This window comes from Pongo abelii, chromosome 16 (assembly GCF_028885655.2).
Source record: "Pongo abelii isolate AG06213 chromosome 16, NHGRI_mPonAbe1-v2.0_pri, whole genome shotgun sequence".
In the NCBI taxonomy this organism is placed as follows: Eukaryota; Metazoa; Chordata; class Mammalia; order Primates; family Hominidae; genus Pongo; species Pongo abelii.
Genome location: NC_072001.2, coordinates 63,932,660 through 63,954,452, shown reverse-complemented (window position 1 = coordinate 63,954,452; position 21,793 = coordinate 63,932,660). Strand labels below are relative to the sequence as shown.

The window sequence follows — 21,793 nt, the reverse complement described above, 5'->3', positions numbered from 1 at the left end:
TTGGGATCCTTTTTTTTTCTGTTCTATTTTGAGCACCACAGCATAGCTCTTTTATTCCATTTGTCAGCCACGGACGCAATCCAGTTGAAAAGCACCTCCAGCCTCTACGGCTGCCACAATGCCTCCAATACTGTGGGGGCCACTGGAGGCTATAACCAACGAATCTGATTTGTAGATTCTCCATTGTTTTAGCTCTTGGTGTTACCAGTGGGAGAAAAGCTCAAATCAGGGAAGAATGCTGGAAGAGAAAACCAGTTTGACAAAGGAATGCTGGCCGTCCATTGGCTAAATATAACACCCACACCTGGAATCCATAGTAGCCACATCGTTGTATCCCTCAGTTGCATCGTGGAATGGGCTTCCCAAGTATTCAACACTCTTTCATATACTCTTTTGTACTCCATTTTTTTTTTACTTAAGTTCTCTGTTCCTTTACTTTTTGCACAAACAACACAATCTATCTTCTATTTATAAAAGTAACACATGCTTATTGGAGAATCTTGGAAACATATTAACAGAAAAATAAAAAGATTCTAATTATCTGTAATACTGTCACTGGTAACTATATTCATTTATTCATTTTAATCATTCAACAATAATTATTACACACCTACTGTGTGAACTGCTTTGGATACCAGGGATGCAGAAGGAATTGAAAAGGCAAGAGCTCTGGCCTCATGGACTTCAGTTTAATAGGGAGATCAACACTGAAATAATGGAAAACATGATCTTTAACAGCTGCATACCATTCCATCATTTGCATATATTTGGGGTTAAACCAACACTTTTTAATATAATTTATATATTTTGTTCAGTCAAACTATAATTTATTAAGCCATATTTTAGATATTTAGATTATTTCTATTGCTTTGTTATTATAAAATAATACTTAGCTTTCTTTATATACATCTTTGACATCCTTTTTTTCTTTGGTACAAACCTCTTCTAGAGTAATTGCTAAGTCAACAACAGGATATTTTTTAATACTCTGAATCCATGTTGTCAGTTTTCCAAAAGACTCCCTATTTGTACCACGTATCCATCCTTTTCCTATGACTCTGTAATGCTGTTCTTGCTGTTCTCACACCAGCGATAAATATTAACCAAGCTAAATTCAACTGCATTTTATGTAGGTTTTCTTTCTTTCTTTTTTTTTTTTTTTTTTTTTTTTTGAGACGATGTCTCTCTCTGTCACCCAGGCGGAAATGCAGTGGCTTGATCTCGGCTCACTGCAGCTTCCACCTCCCAGGTTCAAGTGATTTCCCTGCCTCAGCTTCGTGAGCAACTGGGATTATAGGCGCCTGCCACCAAGCCCGGCCAATTTTTGTATTTGTAGTAGAGATGGGCTTTCACCATGTTGGCCAGGCTGGTCTCGAACTCCTAACCCATACCCTCAGGTGATTCTCCCACCTTGGCCTCCCTATATAGTTTTTCAAAATAAAAATAGTTTCTTATTCTTTCTGCTTATAAAAGCAGTAAGTACTTATTGTAAAGCAAAACAAAAGTAACAAACCAAATAAATCCTGGCTGAACGTATCAGAACAAGGAGGGAAAATCAGTACAATCCTAAGTCCAGCAGTAATCACCAATTACGTCTAGGTGTGTATCCTTCTAGACCGCGCGTGTGTGTGTGTGTGTGTGTGTGTAGTTAAGCTCCATCTGAAGGATAAGTCCTTTTAGAATAAACATGCTGTAGAGGAAATATATAGCACTACCTAACCTGAGTGCCACATGTAGCTCTACCACCTCCAAACTGGGTAGTTCTAGGCAAATCCTGTCATCCCTTCCCTCCCTAGGCTTTGGCCTAGCAGATGCTTATTGCTGTGTTCCACTTAAGCCAGAGTTTCTCAATCTCAGCACTACTGACATTTTGGTCCAGAAAATTCTTTATCATGAAGGGTTGTCTGGTGCGTTGTAGGATGTTTTTAGCAGCATCCCTGACCTCTGCCCATTAGAGGTCAGTGCATACTCCCTTCCTAGTTGTCGTAATCAAAAATGTCTTCAAACATTGCCAAATATACCCTAGGGGACAAAATTGCCCCTAATTGAGAATGCTGTTCTAGGCTGAAAAATACTATAATTCCATGTCTAGTGAATTTTAGTGGTTGCAACAAAGCAAAACTTTGGGTGTTCGCCAGCATGCTTTGTAGTGGGAGACATAAGAGATGGAAGATACAGAACAGTGGGGCAAATCAAGGATGAAGCCCCACCTGGGTTAACTAGCACAGGCAGCATACTGGGGACAGTTCTGCAACACGTGCACAGGAAGACAATGCTCTGAGCCATATTTAAGTCTCAGGTGTCCATTCATGGTCAGTGGGTAGGAAAACACATTTCTTTTGGAGTAGTTATATTGTAAGCCAACAACAAGGTGATGAATTATTGAATGGGTTCTTTTTGTGTAAACATATTTATCATCTTTATTTTTCATTAGTTTTGTAGTGAACAAGAGAAAGCAGACACAGGAAAACATTTTGCAAAGAGCTTCAAATATGAACTCTTTTTTGGTGAATGGCCCCCTGGTTTGAGGTGTTATTTCCTTCTTGAGTGGTCTCTCTGCCTCAAGGACACTTTTTAATGCAACCATTGTTCAGAAAAAGTCACCCTGTTTTCTAACACTTTCCCTTTTACTCCCACTCTCTTTTCTCTCTGTCTCTCTCTCTCGCTCTCTTCTTGTTTTTTGGTGGTAAAAGAAAGGCTAGAGGTTTACTAAAAATGAAATGACAGTGACAGTGTGGCCATTTTGGGTTTTGAAATGTGCTTTGAGCCTCAGTTCTAATGGCCAGCTTCATAGTTTAAGCCATATCCTGATTTTCTAAGTCATGGTAAAATGGTGTTTCATCCAATGTAGAGTAGAAACTTCAGGACAGTTGAATATATTGAGAAAACCCTTTGGGAGAAACGGTGGGGCAGCACTGGGTCCCAGCAGGGCTGGTCAGAGGTGCCTGTCTGGGGCCTCCTGGCCTGATGAGGGTCTCTCTCTAGTGGGGCTGTTTCCAGCCCCCAGCAGAGACAGTCATGCTGAGTGTGTCCAGATGTGGGAATGGCAGGAGCCATGCAGCTTAGGAGGCCATAGGGGTGTGGTGTGGCAGTGGAAAGAAAGACAAGTGCGGTCCAAAAGCAGAGGCTGACGATAAGAAAGGTGCAGCAAGGGTCCAAAGATCATGATGAAGTTTGGAGTCATAAGACTCGGTGTGGGAAAGGCAGAGCACAGAGCATTGTTTTCAACTCACTTCTAATTAATCCTTGTTTAGATCAGCATTTGTCTAACCATTGAGGAACCCATAATGGGGTCTACAGAAGAGGCCTTGAGGTTAAAATAGGGGTGAGAGATAGAGGCTGAGGTGTCGGGTGGCAAGATTTGTTTTGTAGATTAGTACCTGCCTCACCTTTAAAGCAAGGCATACCCTAAGAAAAAAAAGTTAAACGCATCAGCGGATTTTTTTATTTCTGGCTTTCTCAAGTCAGACATGTATTAAATTTGATTTCTTTGTGTTATGTTGAATATCTATAAAAACCGGTCTATTGCTAACTATTGCTATATGCATATGTTTTCTCCTTTTCCGGAGGATTTGAGCTGGCCTACAACAAATCCATAAACTAATAATGGGAAAAATAGGTTGAATCAAATGAAGTTGTTGAAATTCAATGGTTTTTTTTTTTTTTTTTCTGACAGAGTCTTGCTCTGTCACCAGTCTGGAGTGCAGTGGCATGATCTTGGCTCACTGCAACCTCCGCCTCCTGGGTTCAAGCCATTATCCTGCCTCAGCCTCCCGAGTAGCTAGGATTACAGGTGCCCACCACCACGCCCAGCTAATTTTTGTATTTTTGGTAGAGATGGGGTTTCACCATGTTGGCCAGGATGGTCTCGATCTCCTGACCTCATGATCTGCCCGCCTCAGCCTCCCAAAGTACTGGGATTACAGGCATGAGTCACCATGCCTGGCGAAATTCAAAGGTTTTTGACCTACATAAATGACAGTAGGGTTGACCTAATAGAAATCATTGTTTAGAAATTAGGACCAAAAGTAAGATAGAGTGAAGAGGTGGATGCCAAACCAATGCCAGGGTGAGGAGTGGGTGAGGGAATAGAAATACATAGGCTTATAGACCTACAGGATTTCCAGTAGTTAATCCTTAAATGATCCTGGAAACCAAAGAGTAAGGTGAGATGTGATTGGTCAGAAGAAAGAATTTCAGCCTCTCAGGGAGGCAGAACTGCTCCTTACACCTTACACATTTGTCTGTGTGCAGGCCATATTCTAGGACCCATGGGTGAAGGAGTAGATTACTTCTTCAAAGCATGCTTACAGGAAATGCAGTCACAGATTTTATAAATCTCCTTTATCTAGTGACCCAGTGACAATCCCACATTCATGGGGATGGCTTGTATGTCTGCTTTTAAAGGAAACAGCATTCTAAAATGGCACATAGAGGTGGAAGGTTTATCTTTGTGACTTACTTTACAAGTGGTGAAAAAGGAAATTATTTGTTTCTGCTAAGTAACATTTAAAAGCATTTCCTTTTAATACAGAGGAATTTCCAGAACCCTGACCCTAATCCTCAGTGCTATTAGCCTGTTAGACATGAATTTCATTGATATTCTCTGATGTCTGATCTCCATTGGTGCCACTTCATGTCCTCTTAAAGTGAGTCCTCAAATTTGTTTCTGTAATCTAAATAATTAATCATAGAAACTAACTGTTCTTTTTAGGAAAAAATACTTCAAATCATATAAATGTACAGTTATATGATTATCAAGTTGCGTTTAATTAGATGTTTAGAGTATCATTTTATTGATTCTTGATAGTTATTTGCTTTCCCTTCTCTAAGTAACACTAACACAAACAGCTAATATTTCTAGCATTGATTGTGTGCCTGGCTCTGTTAAAGGCTTTACATATATTATCTCATATACTCTACCCAACAGCCCCATGTTGTATGGGTACCATAATTATTCTCATGTTACTGATGAACAAACTGAGGTTTGGAAAGGTTAAAAAAAGAAAAAAAAAAACTTCTCCAAGGCCACCTGGTTAGCAACTAGCAACAGATTGAAACTCAGCACTGTGGGCCCCACTACCCTGGTTCTCTATTGCAGTAAACCCCTGCTCCCCTACAAAGACAGATGATCATTCTTTGCTGCTGCTAGTGGAGATGAAGTGTATGCTTCTAACACATGGAAACAGTTGATTTTGTGACACAGGAACTTGGGCAGTAGAGGACCTTGGTAGCCAAGAAGACCAAGGCCAGCCAGATTTTAGAAATCATGACTCCAAGAACTAGAAAGGTCATTGGAGGTCTTCAGATCCTGTCCCAAAACCTGCACAAGCTGACAGATGAGTGACTGAGTTGAGGCTTGATGAGCAGATCCACCATTGGTCTGGAGGTCGGGAATCCAAGGAGCTTAAATTAAGAAAATTAAAACTAAACATTGTAGGATAAGACACCAATTCTGGATACCTATAGGGAGGCCTACCTAATGGGAATTTTTGCTTAACCAACGCACTGCAAGACATTACCTCAGACATAATTTACTTCATCTAGAAAAATAAGCACAGTAGGTCATTACAGGAGTATTGCTTCCAATCGCTGCTGTTTCTGCAGGGCCCAGGTTTTCAGACAGAGGTCTGAGCAATAATAATAAGTCAAGATTTAGCTAAGAAGGCTAAAAAGTACTAGCAGAGTAACAGAGCTTTCAGGGAGCAGGAGTGACCTCCGAGGATGGTCAGGACTCAGCCACTGCAGGGCGAGCAGGCAGAGCCTCAGAAGATCAAGGTGGTTTCAACACATCTTTAGTTTCTGAGCCATGATTTTCCCTCCTTCTGAGTCACACCAGCCACCAACTGGGTAATGCCAAATTTGCAGCTCTGTCTGTGTCCCCAGAGGGTGAGGCTGGTGAGGAGAAAATCACTCTGTCCTCTTCAACCCTAGAAAATTCTATTTTTTTTTATTTTTTTTGAGACAGTCTTGCTCTGTCACCCAGGCTGGAGTGCAATGGTGCCATCTCGGCCCACTGCAAGCTCCGCCTCCCAGGTTCACACCATTCTCTTTCCTCAGCCTCCTGAGTAGCTGGGACTACAGGCACCCGCCACTACACCCGGCTAATTTTTTTTTTTTTTTTGTATTTTTAGTAGAAGCAGGGTTTCACCTTGTTAGCCAGGATGGCATCGATCTCCTGACCTCGTGATCCGCCCCACCTCGGCCTCCCAAAGTGATTACAGGTGTGAGCCACCACATCTGGCCAGCACTGGAAAATTCTTAATTTAGGCTCCACACCTTATTCTTCACCAGCCCAAACTCACTTCAGTGGGATAGTTTGTATAGTATTGTGAATGTTTAAAGCAAGGAATTTATATACAGTTAGTTTGCCTTGAATAGAAGTGAATCCAAATCGTGTCTCATTAGAGCACCACTGATGTATGATTTAGGCAATTTTACCATTATCTGCAAAGGGAAGAAATTATGGGTATATTCAGACATAATTCCATAGCATGAAAGTGAAATCTTTCTTTTATTGCTTTGACTGCTTTATTTTATTAATTTATTTTACTAGTGTTTCTGAAGTAGTAAAGTGTCAGGAACTCCATGAATATGGATCTTGATTGTTAACAGAGTCTTAGATTTGGAATGGATTTGTTATTTATAAGATAAACTTTGGTGTTTTCATTAAAAATGCTTGGATATGATAACAGTGTTATAATAACAATGAGAGTGATAACATCTACCTGGATTTTAAAAATAATAACAGCCATTTTTACTCACAGACTAAATCAATTAAGTTATCTTTGGATTACATCAAAACAGCCTCAGACCCTATCTTAAGAGAACTTACTATCTCAGGGGAAGAACATTTGTGTCCAAAAAAAGTCATAAGAACACTCATTCATTCATTTGACATTATTACCGTATTCTTATAAAATAGCGGGCACTATGCTAAGTCGTGGGGAGAGAGAGGTAGATGAGAAGGATAAGAGTGTACCACACCAAGCAGGTGAAAGAAACACAGGCTCTCAATGTTCAGTGATACTACATTAGGTCTTAAGAGGTCCTTCAATCTGCATTTGGATTTCATACGTGCTCAGCCTGGTGTGTGCTTCTCATTTACTTGCCTTGGTGAACTACTTCTCAGCCTTGTGTTGAGATGTCCTTCCTTCTAAAAAGTCTTCCCCAATATCTGCAAAGTATTTTTTTTAACTTTTATTTTAAGTTCAGGGGTACAAGTGCAGGTTTGTTACATAAGTCATAGGGTTTGATGTACAGATTATTTCATCACCCAAGTATTAAGCCTAGTACCCATTGGTTATTTTTCCTGATCCTCTCCCTCCTCCCACCCTCCACCGTCTGAAAGGCCCCAGTGTGTGTTGTTCCCGTCTATGTGTCCATGTGTTCTCATCATTTAGCTCCCACTCGCAAGTGAAAACATGTCCAATATCCACAAAATTTAATAGCACTTAGCATGTTGGATTGTGACTAGGTGTCTGTCTCACTAATCCTTGAGGAAAGAGCCATGTTTTCATGATATCAGATACCTGGTAACTCTCAGGCATAGAAGATGTCCCCTACATCTGTATTAAACACATGAATAATTGAAGCACAAACACTAGATGAAGTTTCTCTTTGAAAATTACCTGGAAACGGTACTATGCAAAAATGATTTCAGAAAAGAAAATCAGCAAAAATCCCAACAAGTGTGATCCATGGTGTCACAAGCAGACTGAAGTTGTGTGACTCATCACATCGCCTTGATGTGATAACGAAGGTTTTAAAAAAATGCGTAAAGGTTGATGTGTATGGGCATCAGTGCAGTAATGTCCAGGATTTCCAAAGAGAACATTATCTTTGGCCTAAGAAGAAAGATTTTAAAATCAAATTTAAGCCCAGTATGGCCCAGATGTCTCAAGTCAGCAAAACCATTTGTCAAAAGAATTCCAAGTGACTCCAACAAGTGTGGTGGTCTCCTAGCCCTCCCACTTCCTGTCAGAGCCCACAAATGACAGATCTCAGAAAGCCAACTTCAGAAAAAGCACATTTTTTGGTAGGGGGAGACCAACCTCAGGAAATTAATTCTCTGTACTCTAGCTGTCACATTCACAATTAATTAGCTTAAAGTTCCTTGAAAGAACATTTATGCTATTGTGGCTTGATTTGCTTGAAATAGTAGAAATCTGTGGGACTTCAGAAGGGTGTGGTGGTATAAAACCCTTGGCTTTCACAACTGGTTTTTCTCTTTCCCTGAGGATAACTTACATTAAATACGCTGAACAACTGTGGTCTTCAAAGTAGTTTTTAGAGAACCTGATCCTTAAGTGAAACAAGCAAAAGTTTGAAAATAATTACCATGAAAAGTAGTATTTCAAAGGGCTCCTTGGGTGGTCCACTGGAGCCTGCCATCAGGTGAAAAAAGCCAAAATGTTTAACCTCCTGCAGGCGTTCTGGTTCACAGTGAATCTACTACTGAAGGCCTGGCTTCATTCATATCTAGAGGGATTGGGTTCTCTCATCCACCGTGGCTGCAGAATTTATTCCCAGAATGACCATATTCTTCTCCTGAGTGATTTCCACTGGTATCCTCACCGTTGGACATACTGGTGAGACAACAGCAGACGCATTTCTAACAGAAAGATTTGGTTAATTCTCAAAGGTCTGTTTCCCTGAAGTGCCTCTCCATACAGCACAGCCCAGCTCTAGAATTCCCTGGGTAATTGAACTGAGTGAGTCCTGCTACCATTTTAGACATGCCCAGCATTTATTACTCATGGATCACATGATTTACCGAGATCCAGGAAGGACAGCAAGTGATCAGATGAGATCCTGAGTTTGGAGGCACAGAGCCTGAGTTCCTATCCTGACTTGGACACTGTCTAGCTATGGGACCCTCTGCAAGTCCTGTCACCTCTCTGAGTCTCAGTGTTTTTGTTGTTACCATTATTGTTGTTGTTACTGATGATGTTGTTGTTCTGATGTATAGCTAGAATTTTGTTGTGAGTTTCCTGTGAGCCATATGCCCCGATAAATGTTTACCTGGATTATCTTAAGAGTCTCCTGAGGTGTAGATAGTATTATTCACTTCCCTTTATCAATGAGAAAAAGTGAAAGATTAAATAACTTGCCCCAAATCACCTATAGTTAGTGAAAAAACAGAATTTATACACTGGCAGGCTGACCCCAGAGGCCACACTTTTAACCATGATCCTACTTCCTCAGGGCAAAATAAGGTTAAAATAAGTGGATGTCCTTTTTCAATTCTAAATTTCCAAAATTCTGTAAATCATTCCATAAATTCTGTAATACCCCTACTTAGTTTTGGTGATTAAGAAGAAATTTTATACACTGGAATAGGAGTTAGCAAACAATGGCCTACATGCTAAATCAGGCCCCATGCCTGTCTATATTAATAAAGTTGAATTGGAACACAGCCACACTCATTCCTTCATGTATTGTCTGTGGCTGCTTTTGTACCACAATGGCGGAGCTGAGTCTTACAAAAGACAGTCTTGGCACAAAACTAAAAGTATTTACTCTTCTGATCCTTTATGGAGGTTTACTGACCCCTAAGCTGGAATGTAATCCTACAAAGTTGGAAAGTTTATTCTGTTTACTGCTGTATTCCCAGCACCTAGAACAGTGCCTGGTACATAGTTGATGCTTAATGCATATTTTTGAAAAAAAAAGATAAAACATTTTGTTTATAACTTCAACTATGCCCTCAAGGACACAGCTTTGTCTGCAAATAAGCAGAATTTTAGTATAATCTACCCCCCTAAAAAAACAAAACTCATAAAATTTAATGTTCAAATGTATAAATTTTATGTAGCAGTGAACTTATAAAATGAGATTTTTATCAATTTTCTTGAGCCAAAGAAGGGATGCCAGATTTAAGGTAAACAACTATTGTAGGTTTTTCTTTTTCCCTTTTCAGGACTTCATGCCTTGGCTTGGTAAAATTAATATTAACATTGAAAAAAATAGGTTATTTGTTTTAAGTGACTTCCCTGTAAGCTAATTGGCAAATATTTATAGAAGGATAGACAGACTGCTTTGCATTCTGTATTTGCCCTTTCTCTTGTGAATTACTATGTGAAAGATAAATTCCCTGATATTTTATACCTATTACCTCCAAAATTTGCTTTTTGCTCCAGAATGTATTATTTGGGGATGTTTAAAACAGCAGCTGGATATCTCTAGCTGCATTTCAACTTAATAGAGCTAATACAGCTAATTGGAGGTAGGAGTTGTTCAGTGGAAGGTACTTTATATTCCAGAACAAACTTAGAAACATAATAGCTATGGCAGCTTTCCCCCCTAAGTTTGTATAGTCATTTATCTTAGCAGCAAATTAATTAATTTTCTTTCATTATCTGGTACTTAGTCATAAAATGTTGTCATTCTCATTATGTCATTCTGCAAAATCCTCTGTACATATTGTTAATAATACCGAACTGTGTGAGCTCACCACAAGTTATATGAATGTATTTGGAAATTATTCTAATAGAAGTAACTTTTAACAGGTAATACCAAGTTTTCCTGGCCTTTTAGAAGTACCTGCATACTTCTGGAATAGATCTAAGGGGCGTGACTATTTCTTCATTTATTCATTTTTTCCAAAAACCTACTTTGTACTGAATATTTGGCTAAATGATTAAGATAACTTGCACACATACACACACACACACACATGACCTTTACCTATAGAAGACCACAATCTGGTGTGGAGGATGTGTTAGGGAGAGAGTCAGAATCTGAGATGAACACTTTCATCATGAGTGAGGGGAAATTCTGGGCACAAGAGGCTCTGGGCACCAGCTGAGACTGGGAGAGACAAAAGATCAACGAAGTATCTTTAAAGACTTGGCACTTGATGTGAAAAATGAAAACTAAGAAGAAGGAAAGAGGAAAGAGAGGGAGCCCATAAATAAAGGAATTAGGAAAAGAAAAGATGAGTAGGGATTGCGCTGGTGAGGAAGATATGGAAGGGCACCCCAGAGAGGAGGAAGAGCAGGTGAAGAGCACATAGTACTAAACAATATGTGCACTTGGGGAACAGCACATAGGGGCGCATGGCTGGAGGTAAGGAGGAGAGGGCAGGAGATGAGCCGGGGGGCAGATGTGAAGGAGCTTGTGCACCATGCTAAGGAGTTGACTTTGATATTGTTGGTGCTGGGGAATTGTGCAAGAAAGACCAGATGTACTTCCATAGGAAAGAAGTAATTAATTGGAATGACAAATCAACAAGTGGTGGTGCTAGCATTTGGGACCACAAGATTCCTCTACTTGAGTATGAACCACCTCTTCAGTCACTAAATAGAGAAGTGATTCCACTCTGCAGTTTCAGAGATTCCAGGAGATGCCAAGCAAAACCTTTGCTGTTGTTCTCACTGCCCTGCTTTGTACTTGGTTGCTAAATTCTGTGCACCCTGAGAGACCCTGGTGTGGTATCTCAGGTACCATTCGAAAAGTTTCTCTTGCTGTCCCGTTTCCAGAGTTAAGACCAAACAATAGCTGCCTTTGTGTTTGCCTGTGGATCATGGCTCAGTACCTTCTCAAGATACCTAATGTCTTGCTCAGACCAGCTTTTGAATTTGTTATCCTTTTAGGTTTCCATTGCATTCTCCAGAGCATCTTTGCATATGATCTTCCTAATACCCCTGTGAGAGATGCAGAGCATCTCACAGATGCAGGTATTCATTCTATAGGAGGTTAAATGGCCAATGCAAGATCACAGTTTAAAGTAAGTACAGACCTGGGCCTCAGACATGGAGCTCCTACCTCTTAGACTAGTGCTTACTCTGCTATGGCACACTTGCTTTATGATAGAGATTCCTTCATAGTGCGGCCAGTGAGTTATTCTCCAAAGCGTAAGTTCATCCACAGAGCTTTCAATAAACTGTTTACTTTGGAATACTTTTAGATTTGCATAGAGTTGTAAAGATAGTGCAGAGAGTTTCTGCATACATTTTACCCAGTGTCTCCCAATGTTAACATCTTACGTAACTATGATTCATTTGCCAAAACGCAGAAGTTAACATTGGCACATTACTATTAACTAAAGTCCAGACTTTATTTGGATTTTACCAGTTTTTTCCACTAATGTCCTTTTTCTGTTTCCAGGATCCAATCCAGGATACTGCATTGCATTTAACATTCTTAAAGTTTTTAATTATACATGGTTGTGGTATATGGAAGCTGACTGCTTCACATAAGAGGCTAGACTGGACAAGAGAGAGCCAGTTCTGTAAAAGGGAAAAGTCTTCCTTTCTTAAGTGGAAAAACCGTTCAGCTTTGGAATATAGGGGCAGTATTTCCCTCATCAACTCTCCTAGGTTGAGTGGCTCCCACAAGGAAGAACAGAGTCAAAATCTGAATTGGTGATATTAATATTTATTTGATGAATGGCATTACAGGTAGTCTGGCTGGCCATGGCCCTTGAAACACATGATGCACATAAAATACTTCAAACCTCATGTAGATGTCATTCTCCAATCCCATAAACAATGCTTTGTTTGCTAGGGCAGCGATTCAATGAAGGCCATTATTTGGTGTACCTTAAGCTTGTAAGCTGAACTCCAAATTTAACAGGAAGTTTACCAAATAATTCTTAAGTGCCCTTGAGGAGTTTGGCTTCCAAGTGTGTGCTTTGGTGTGGTTTGAAAAAAAAAAAAACAAACCTTTTATCTGCAGCAGGAATGTAATTAGGGGAAACATGCAAAACTTCTGTTGCCTGGATATCTCCAACCCATCTCCTTTTGTAGACTTGATATATTATGCATTGAAGTCCATTCTAATTACTGTTTCCTATGCTTGTTCCCATGTGCTCAAGAAGGCATTTCTAAAAGTTCTCACTTTAGAGAAAAGAGGATCTGGCTGTGTTTGCACGAGTATCAAACCTCTCCAACTTGCATTGATTGTCTAGCAAACCAGATGTGTCTTCCTAACAGGACTAGTAGACTAACTGAGAGAGGTGAGAAGTTGTTTAAAAAATACTTCTTGGCAAGAGATCACATTGATTGTCTTGGAAAAGAACAATAGGATTAGGACTTGTCTTGTACAATTGCCAAAGGGAAGCCTATGCTTATGTCACAGGGACAGTTAAACAACTCTACAAGTGACCCATGTGTGACTAGTGAGTGTAAGGATTGGGCTAGCATAAAATGCCTGTGACCACTGACAACCAGAATGCCTAGTGGGGAGGGGAAAATGCAGGCCATTGTCCAGGAGGTCTTACACTTTTGTGACACCAAGTAGGTTTCTGTGCGAAAGTGTTTGAGCGTCACCACACATATACAGTTATAAACTGACTATGTAATCTAATGGCCAAGTGCCTTCTTAGTCTAATGTATCCTCCCACAGAGATTTGCTGGCTAAAGACGCCCCCTCTGCTCTATGGTTGTTGCCACTCTCACTACACTTCCACCACCTCCTCAGGTCCAGATGCCCTTTATCCATTAAGGACCAGCATATGAACTACTTCTTCCGTACAACCTGGTAGATACCTGTAAACAGAAGACATTATTTCTCCTCTAAAATCCACAAAAATCGCTGTCTGTAGCTCTTAGGTGCACTTTTCACTCTCTGGTTATATAAGTAGGTGTCCAATTCCACCTCATAGGATAATTAATTTGTGCATAGGATGTTTGTTTAATTTACCTTTATTTAGCCCCACAGTGCTTAGCATGCTACTTGGTACATACCAGCAGTTCAGTAACTCTCTCAATAAATAGCACCTGGTTTCTGTAGCCAGTTGCAGCTAGTAGCAGAATAACCTTTGCTTTGCTCATTTCCTTATTACTGAAATCATGAATAATAGGAAGGCCTAGTCACATGTCTGATTGATTTCTTATACCATTGTTGCAAAGACTACTTCATGGAGATCTTTTCCTTGGCCCAATCAACCACAATAAGAAAAGATAAGCAGGCAACCAAGGAACACAAAGAGTCCTAACGTCACTTCTTCTTGATCTTATTATGAATTCTGAGTGGTGCAATGTATCCTAGTCAAGTTGCCTCCTCTGGGACATAAGTGTGGAGGAAGGAAGAACAGTGATGGACAACCAAGCCAGAGGGAACAAGAGGAGGATGGCACAACGTGTCAGGGCCAGGGTTCCCCTTAGGGCTAGCATCGCTTATGCACTTTCTTGTCCATTTTATGGTTTTCCAAGGGGAGAGGGAGGAGTGGCCACTTGCTTATGCATTTTTCGCTCCTAGAAGTCTGGGACTTGTAAAAGCCATTACTTGAGAGCAGCTGGGGCAAATTGAAACTTTTAACAAATATTTATAATACCTGTTATGTGACCAGCCACATGCTGGACATTGCGTGCCGTCAGACCTGCCCACTGGCAATCTCCTGTTGATAGAGTCTATTTGGAGAGACTCTATCAACAGGAGATTTCCAGTCATGTTTCTAACCAAAGTATTGGCTGAACTCAGGAGTATTAAGCTGAAACATGCCCTGCATTATTGAGACCGCCTTTCCTTCTCCTGTTAGGTGCACCTGGATAATCTATATTGTGGCCTATCCTGGGTGACACCTATAGCCGCAACCTCTGTAATAGATGCCTCTCCTGGGATTTTCATGGAAAAGAAAAATCTATTTATAAAATCATGAAATCAGCCTGTGCCCTCTATATCTCTGGGAAAGGTCCTACCTATTAATTCAGCCACATTCCGATGCCTGACAACTCCTTACACAAAGGTCAGTGGGAAAAAACGGTTACCTTGGCTGCATTGAGGACCTGCAATTTTATGGTGATTTCAGCCAAAATATAAGGAACTGATGTGTTCTTTTTTTCTAGATGTGGCCCATTTTCTGAAGGATACCACCATCAAAATACTGTAAAATAATGGGGGGTGCATAATGGAGTGATTTTGTCTGAGGTTGATGGTAATACAACTGGAACATCCATCATGTGATGTTCTGGTCAGCTTTCTTGTTTGAAGTGTGCTGTCTGTGCCTAGTGGAAATAATCAGGTTGCCAACCTGTGTTTGGAAAGCTGTGAAGAAAGCAGCTCTTTATGTACAGATAGACAGGAAGGCATGAAGTGCTCTCAGACATTTTCTCAATTTTCCTCTTACTGAGTGTTTTTCCCCCCTGGAAAATGCTTTAATATCCAATTGATAAGGTCCCAAGTGAAATTTACACATGAAAGAAGGGAGAACTTCTAATAAAATGATATTAGGATCCTTTTTTTCTCCCAGACACCCTTATGCCATCTCTGATTGAATGGATTTGAAACCGAAGTACCACGCACTTTGGGGTGGAAGGAAGCCTAAAGGCCACTCCATCCAGTCCTTCATTTGCTGTTTAAATCCCTCTCACAGTAGCCACACAAGCAGGGTTGGTCCAACACTCTAAGTCTATGATTCTTCTGATGACTGAGGGCTTGCTAACCCAACAGAACCATCAGGTTTGGAAGTGTACTTAAGCTAATAAAACAGCTTTCAATGCACAAGTCCTCATTAATAATAAAGGCTACTTTTTTCAAATGTGCATCCCTGTGCTAAGAGCTTGAGAGCTTGACATGTACCAACTTATACTATTCACAGTGACCTCCAAGGGAGATACTATTACTACCATTTTCCAGTTAAAGAAACCAAGGCTTAAGTAAGTGAGCCAAAGTGCTTATCTAGTTTATTCACAGATACCTCCAGTGACAGGGACCATGCAGTTCTTCTCCAGCCAGCTCTGACTCTCAGAGACTGCTTCGCTATAAGGTGTAATGTGTCTCCCTATAAATCAAGCAGTAGTTATTAACTGCTAAAATTCTGGTACCATGCTAGGCATTTTAGATTTAAACAAATTATGGGTGTTATTTGTATATTTATATATATTTCACCTTAGTTTAAGAACTATTTGGGGAAAATAGAAGGAAACTTCTGATATATAACAATGGCAAAATGTAAATAAGATTAGAGAAGCAGGATCAGGGAACGTGTAAGTAAAATTGAAAAATATCATGACCAAATTAAAAATATACTATACATATTATACAGAACAAGAAAGAGTGCATCAATTTATTTTGTATTTCACCTGGACTTCCTGGCAACCAAAATAAAATGGGAGACATTGTCAATTCACAGTTCTTATTAATCAAATGATCATTAAAACGGGGTAGCCATTTTCTTGAAATTAAATTGTGAGAAAACTCTCTCATAGGATCTCATATAGAGAATATCAAGAGATCTTGGTAGCTGTAGCCTCAACAGAATTTCTATATATTACATATTAATTACTTAGCACATTGATATACTTAGGCTCTAATTCATCTTTTGTTAGAACCCAAGAGCAGAACATTGAAATAAACTTGGCAAAAAGGGCAATGTAGGTCAAATATGTAACCTATGACCTCCTGTCTATATACCCTAAGAGGATTCTCTGCTACTGCTCTCAGTACTTCACATATGACACCTGATGTGTGTGTTTCTTTTCCTATAACAATTCAGTTCTGTGGCACACACGAACTGGGTGTTCTACAATTAAACTCAATTCTGACACTATCTACCTGGAAATAGCATCATATCCCACAGGTTAAGGGCTCAGTCCCACAATACTGCCCCCACTTAAGATGTCAGTCTACACGTTGTCACCTGTGATTTCTGACCCATCAGCTATAATTTCGAAGTTGCCAGTACCCTTCCTCAGGCTCAATCACTTGCTAGAACAGATCAAAGAACTCAGGACAACAGTTTTCTTACTAAATTACTGGTTTATATTAAAAGATAGATACAAAAAGGTTTATACAAAAAGGCTGAGTGTGGTAGCACTTTGGGAGGTCTAGGCAGGCAGATCACTTGAACCCAGGAGTTCAAGACCAGCCTGGGCAACATGGCGAAACCCCATCTCTACTAAAAATACAAAAATTAGCCGGGCATGGTGGCTCACAGCTGTAGTCCCAGCTACTCGGGAGGCTGAGGCATGAGAATCGCTTGAGCCCTGGAGGCAGTCGTTACAGTGAGCCAAGATTGCACCACTGCACTCCAGCCTGGATGACAGAGCAAGATTCTGACTCGAAACTAGATAGGTAGATAGGTAGGTAGGTAGGTAGGTAGTTAGGTAGGTAGGTAGATAGATAGATAGATAGATAGATAGATAGATAGATAGATAGATAGAGATAAGATACATCTCAGGAACACCCAGATGGAAAAGATGCATAAGACAAGATATAGGGGATGAGCATGCCACCCTCCCAGCACCTCTATGTCTTCAGCAACCTGGAATCTCCCTGAACCCTGTCCTTTTGGGTTTTATGGCAGCTTTGTCATGTAGGCATGATTGGCCACTGGTGACTAATTTAAACTTCAGCCCCTCTCTCCTCCCTAGAGGTCTGGAGAGTGGGGCTGAGACTCCCAATCACACAGTTTGTTCCTCTGGCAACCAGCCCCCCATCCTTAGGAGCTTCCTAAAGGGCAGTCATTAATATAAACGCAGGTGTGATTGAAAAGGGCATGTTATGAACAATAAAAGATGATTATTTTGCCTTCATTCTCTTATCCCTTCGGAAATTCCAAGGGTTTTAGGAACTCAGTACCAGAAATGGATGAAGATCAAATATATATTTCTTATTATAAATCACAAAATCACTTGGAACTGGAGGACATTATGTTGAGTGAACTAAGCCAGGCACAGAAAGACATATATTTAATATGTGGGAGCTAAAACAAATCTTGAACTCATGCAGATGGAGGGTAGAATAATGGCTACCAGAGGCTGGAAAGAATAGTGGGGAGGTGGATATAAAGAGGAGATGGTTAGTGGGTACAAAAATACAGTTAGATAGAAGGAATAGGATCTAATGTTCATTGGCACAATAGGGGTGACTATAGTTAATAATAATTTATTGTCTATTTCAAAATAACTAAAAGAGGAGAAATTGAATGTTCCTAACACAGAAAAATGGTAAATGCTTGGGGTGATGCATTTTGCCCTTTGATCACTATATATTATATGTTTGCATCAAAATATCACATGTAAAAATATATAAATAGAGGAAGATAAGTTGTCTAGGCCAAAAAATTTTAATATCCCATCTCTCCCCTGAACAAAGGCATAAAGCATTACCCCTGACACAACGATCTTCATTATAGCTCTCAGATATTGAGACATATAGACAGGCCTGAGTCCCAGGATATAAATGGTATGAGTGTAGAGAGTAGGAACTCTCTGTGGTTGGGTAAAGCAACCCATTCAATGCAGGCTGGGACTGGAAGGGGCTGTTTCCAGGAGGGGTTGGCCTTCGTACTGAGCTGGACTGAACAAGCATTGAGAAAAGATAGACAAAAGATGAGTCAGGCTGAATGTGACTGATTTGATTTATTCCTTTCACTTAAACTGTGTGGTGCCTCAGTTTCATGTGTCTACAGAGGACGCTCACCCTTGGCACCACCTGGAAAGTGTAACAGCAGGGCATTCAGGTTCTGGCCAAGGAGCCATCAGCAATCCCATTACCAATGCTTAAAGTGAGTCTCATAAGGCAGATTTGGCTCCAAGCAAAAACCACAGCTCTATTTTCATAAACTAATTTCACTTGTTTGCCCCAGTTAATATTAATAAGCCCAGGGCTATATGCTTCTACTTACCAGAGCACAAAGATAATAGAATAATAGAATGTTAGGTCTGAAATGGACCTTGGAGATCTTCTAGACCAACTTCTCCATTTGATAGATGAGGAAACAGGTGTGAGGAAGTAAAGAGCCAGGTTTCAGGTAATGAAATTCACAGACTAGACTGGAACCCAAGTTCTCTGACAGGGAGCTCTGTTCAGGGTTTATCAGGTCTATCAAACATCTTTCTCTTTCTACCTCATCCCTAAGGACTGGAATGTGGTAGAAAGGATGTTGGACCAGGCAATGCGAGAACCAGGATCTAAACATATCTTCATTAATTTTACCTTGAATTTCTCTGGCCTCTTATTTCCTCCTCACAGCATCAACTTTCTTGTAAAAGTGGATGCCTACTACTGTTCCCCAAAGGAAGAGGCAAGGTCTCCACAATACTAGCAATACCAAATGTGGAACAAATCCCAGTGGTGGTGTTGCTTGGTGCTCTGTGACTTTGGACCTAAAGCTTCACTAGACCGTTGCAATTACTAAGGGAGTAAATAAAGCACATAGCACAAAGGCCTGGCACTGAGATGCCCACCCTCTCCATGGGGCTCCTGTCTTCTTCCTTCCTGATAGATCATATGTAAGTTCATATGTATCTATAAGGGACATGAATTATCCAGAATTCCTTATAGTCAGAATGTACAGTGATACAATGTTCCTGAGTTACTTACCCATTTCCACTGAGTAAGTCAGCTTGCAGAACTCATTTCCATTTCTCTTCAACTAGCCAAACATCCATTTTCACCTACATGGAACCTTCTACTGGCCTTGGGACAAATAAATCACATTTGAAGTGGTCCCAGGACAGTTTAGCTTTAGAGAAAAAAAAAAAAGAAGAAAAAGAGGATGGTAACATGAAGGACATTTGCTGTGTTGGGCTGTCACTAAGTCCCCATCGGAACTGTGAAAAATTATGGCCAATAAAATAACATTTTTCAAAATGTGACACTACCCTTAAGTTTATCTTGGGCAATAAATGGGTTTTAAAAAGAATATTTGAGGGCTATCCATTCTTCAAGCACTCAATAACATATCATAAGTTAATTGCATTATTAATTTATAAGAGTAATTGTTTTGTCTCAACAGTCATTTTCACAAGCTCTGACATTCATTTTCTCTTCCTTTTTAATCATCTCAAAATATTAACACTTAAACCACCCCACCATGCCACCCAAGTTGTTCGCCTCCACCTACAAAATATAAAAAATGATTCTGAGGGCTGGGCACAGTGGCTTATGCCTATAATCCCAGCACTTTGGGAGGCTGTGGCAGGCGGATCACGAGGTCAGGAGTTCAAGGCCAGCCTGGCCAATATGGCGAAATTCCGTCTCTACTAAAAATACAAAAACTAGCTGGGAGTGGTGGCGCACGCCTGTAGTCTCAGCTCCTCGGGAGGCTGAGGAAGAAGAATTGCTTGAACCTGGGAGGCGGAGGTTGCAGTGAGCTGAGATGGTGCCACTGCACTCCAGCCTGAGCGACAGAGCAAGACTCTGTCTCAAAAAAAAAAAAAAAAAAAAGATTCTGACAGTTGGCATGCATAATCTTCTGGCCACCCTTTTGTGATAATGAAAAGAGTAAGAACAAAAGCAGCTAGTATTGATTGAGTTTGAAGCTCTGCCAAATAGTCTACTAAACAGTTTAACTGCATTACTTCATTTAATCTTCCCAACAATCCTGTAAGGTAGATGGCAGTATTATGCCTATTTTACATGTGAGGGAATTAAGGCAGAGAATCATTTTCTAAAGCCAAAACAAAAAACCATCCTCACCATTTATTCGGTGAGGGTTCATGAATACAGCTTTTCGTAGGCCAGGTTTGCTTAAATAAGAATGTGTTTGAGTGCTGTTCCTTCTATATAACACAAAATATAAATATCATCTTTAATTGTACCCAAGTCTAAGTAGTGAAAGGCAGAGAAAAATTAAGTAAAATACCTATGAAGACCACAAAAACTATGTCTTCGGGAATGAATTTTTTTTTAAATGAATGATCCAGTTTGGCTACTGGAGTACATTGTAGTGTTAGAATGACCTTATTATGACATGTCCAGGCATTGTGATTGTTTTGTTCCTGAAAGGTCGGAACACTAATGTGCAAGCTCTGTCACTATCTGTGCTGTGTCCAGTAGTTCACTTCGTCTTTCTGAATCTCAGTTATCTCAATTGTAAAAGATTGGCCCTAATATTCCAATATTCCTAGAGGTTATGTTGATAACAGGATAGATCCGAGAAACTGTTTACAAGCTAATCATGAAGATGATAAGGGGAAGACAGCCCATTTTTAATGCCCAAGTTTAGATATACAAAGACTCAGTCTTGCATTTCAACCTGCCTGAAGGGAGAACCACACATTTGGACAGCAGAGAGGAAAAGCCCCTATATGAAAGCATAATAATAACAACAACCAAAAAAGGGCAGTCTTGAAGCATCATGACACTAAAAGCTCATTAAGATCTCTGTCCCAGCTATTACACTCCTAACTGAACAGTTACACAAATAGATGTACAATACAATTGTGACTCTAATTAAGGCTCCGACCTCAGAATCTAGTCAAAGCTTGTACAGTTCTCACTCCCCCTTTAAATAGCTGTCCTGGGCAAGCTCTGGGAAGGGAAGCTGTTCTATTATGACTTCAATGAAATAACATGAAAACTCATACAAGCGCTTCTTTTTCTTTTTTACCCGAAATACACCTCCCACTCTCCATTTCTTTCCTTTAGCTTCTGGGAGTGTGATCCTTTGGTAGGAGCAGATGCAGTTTGCCAATCCAGTAGTGTCTGCCATATTGCTTTCAACATTTTTCTACAATGCCCTCCATCAGTGCCTTGACCCACAAGACTATGGGTCTGAGATAGTCTGGTCTGATACTCTCATGCTAGGCTCCCTCCTTATTGGGTAATTGGCTTCCTTGCCTAAATTTTAGTTTTACTTTCTCTTGCCCACTTTTCGTTGTCCATCTATACACCTAAGCTAAGAATTTTAGCACATAAACAGTTCTGAGATTCTCTTAGCTTTTTCCTCTATCCTCTTGTCCTAACCTTTGCAGGCAAGAGGGTACTGTTACCTGTAAGAGGTATCCTTGTGAGAAGGAGTGAAAATCAAGGACTTCCTTTGAATCATGGAGAGTCCACTGAGTTAGAAAAATTCTAAAGGGGGAAAAAGGTGGGTAAAGATTTGTATATAGCAGATGTT

General features: G+C 40.2%; 1 protein-coding gene and 1 long non-coding RNA gene across 3 annotated transcripts in view; one reads left to right on the top strand and one right to left on the bottom strand.

Moving 5' to 3' along the window:
• RORA (RAR related orphan receptor A) overlaps positions 1-21,793 on the top strand; it is a 736,081-nt gene that overhangs the window by 339,080 nt on the left and 375,208 nt on the right. The window lies entirely within an intron of this gene.
• Positions 15,605-20,621, bottom strand: LOC129050130 (uncharacterized). Of its 2 annotated transcripts, XR_008513619.2 has the most exons (4): positions 20,537-20,621; positions 20,371-20,453; positions 19,273-19,414; positions 15,605-15,727 (listed from the first exon to the last, which is right to left on the bottom strand). It is a non-coding gene; the product is annotated as an uncharacterized LOC129050130 (long non-coding RNA). The 2 variants fall into 2 exon arrangements; XR_008513620.1 differs by lacking the exon at positions 20,371-20,453 and having other exon boundaries at positions 20,537-20,611.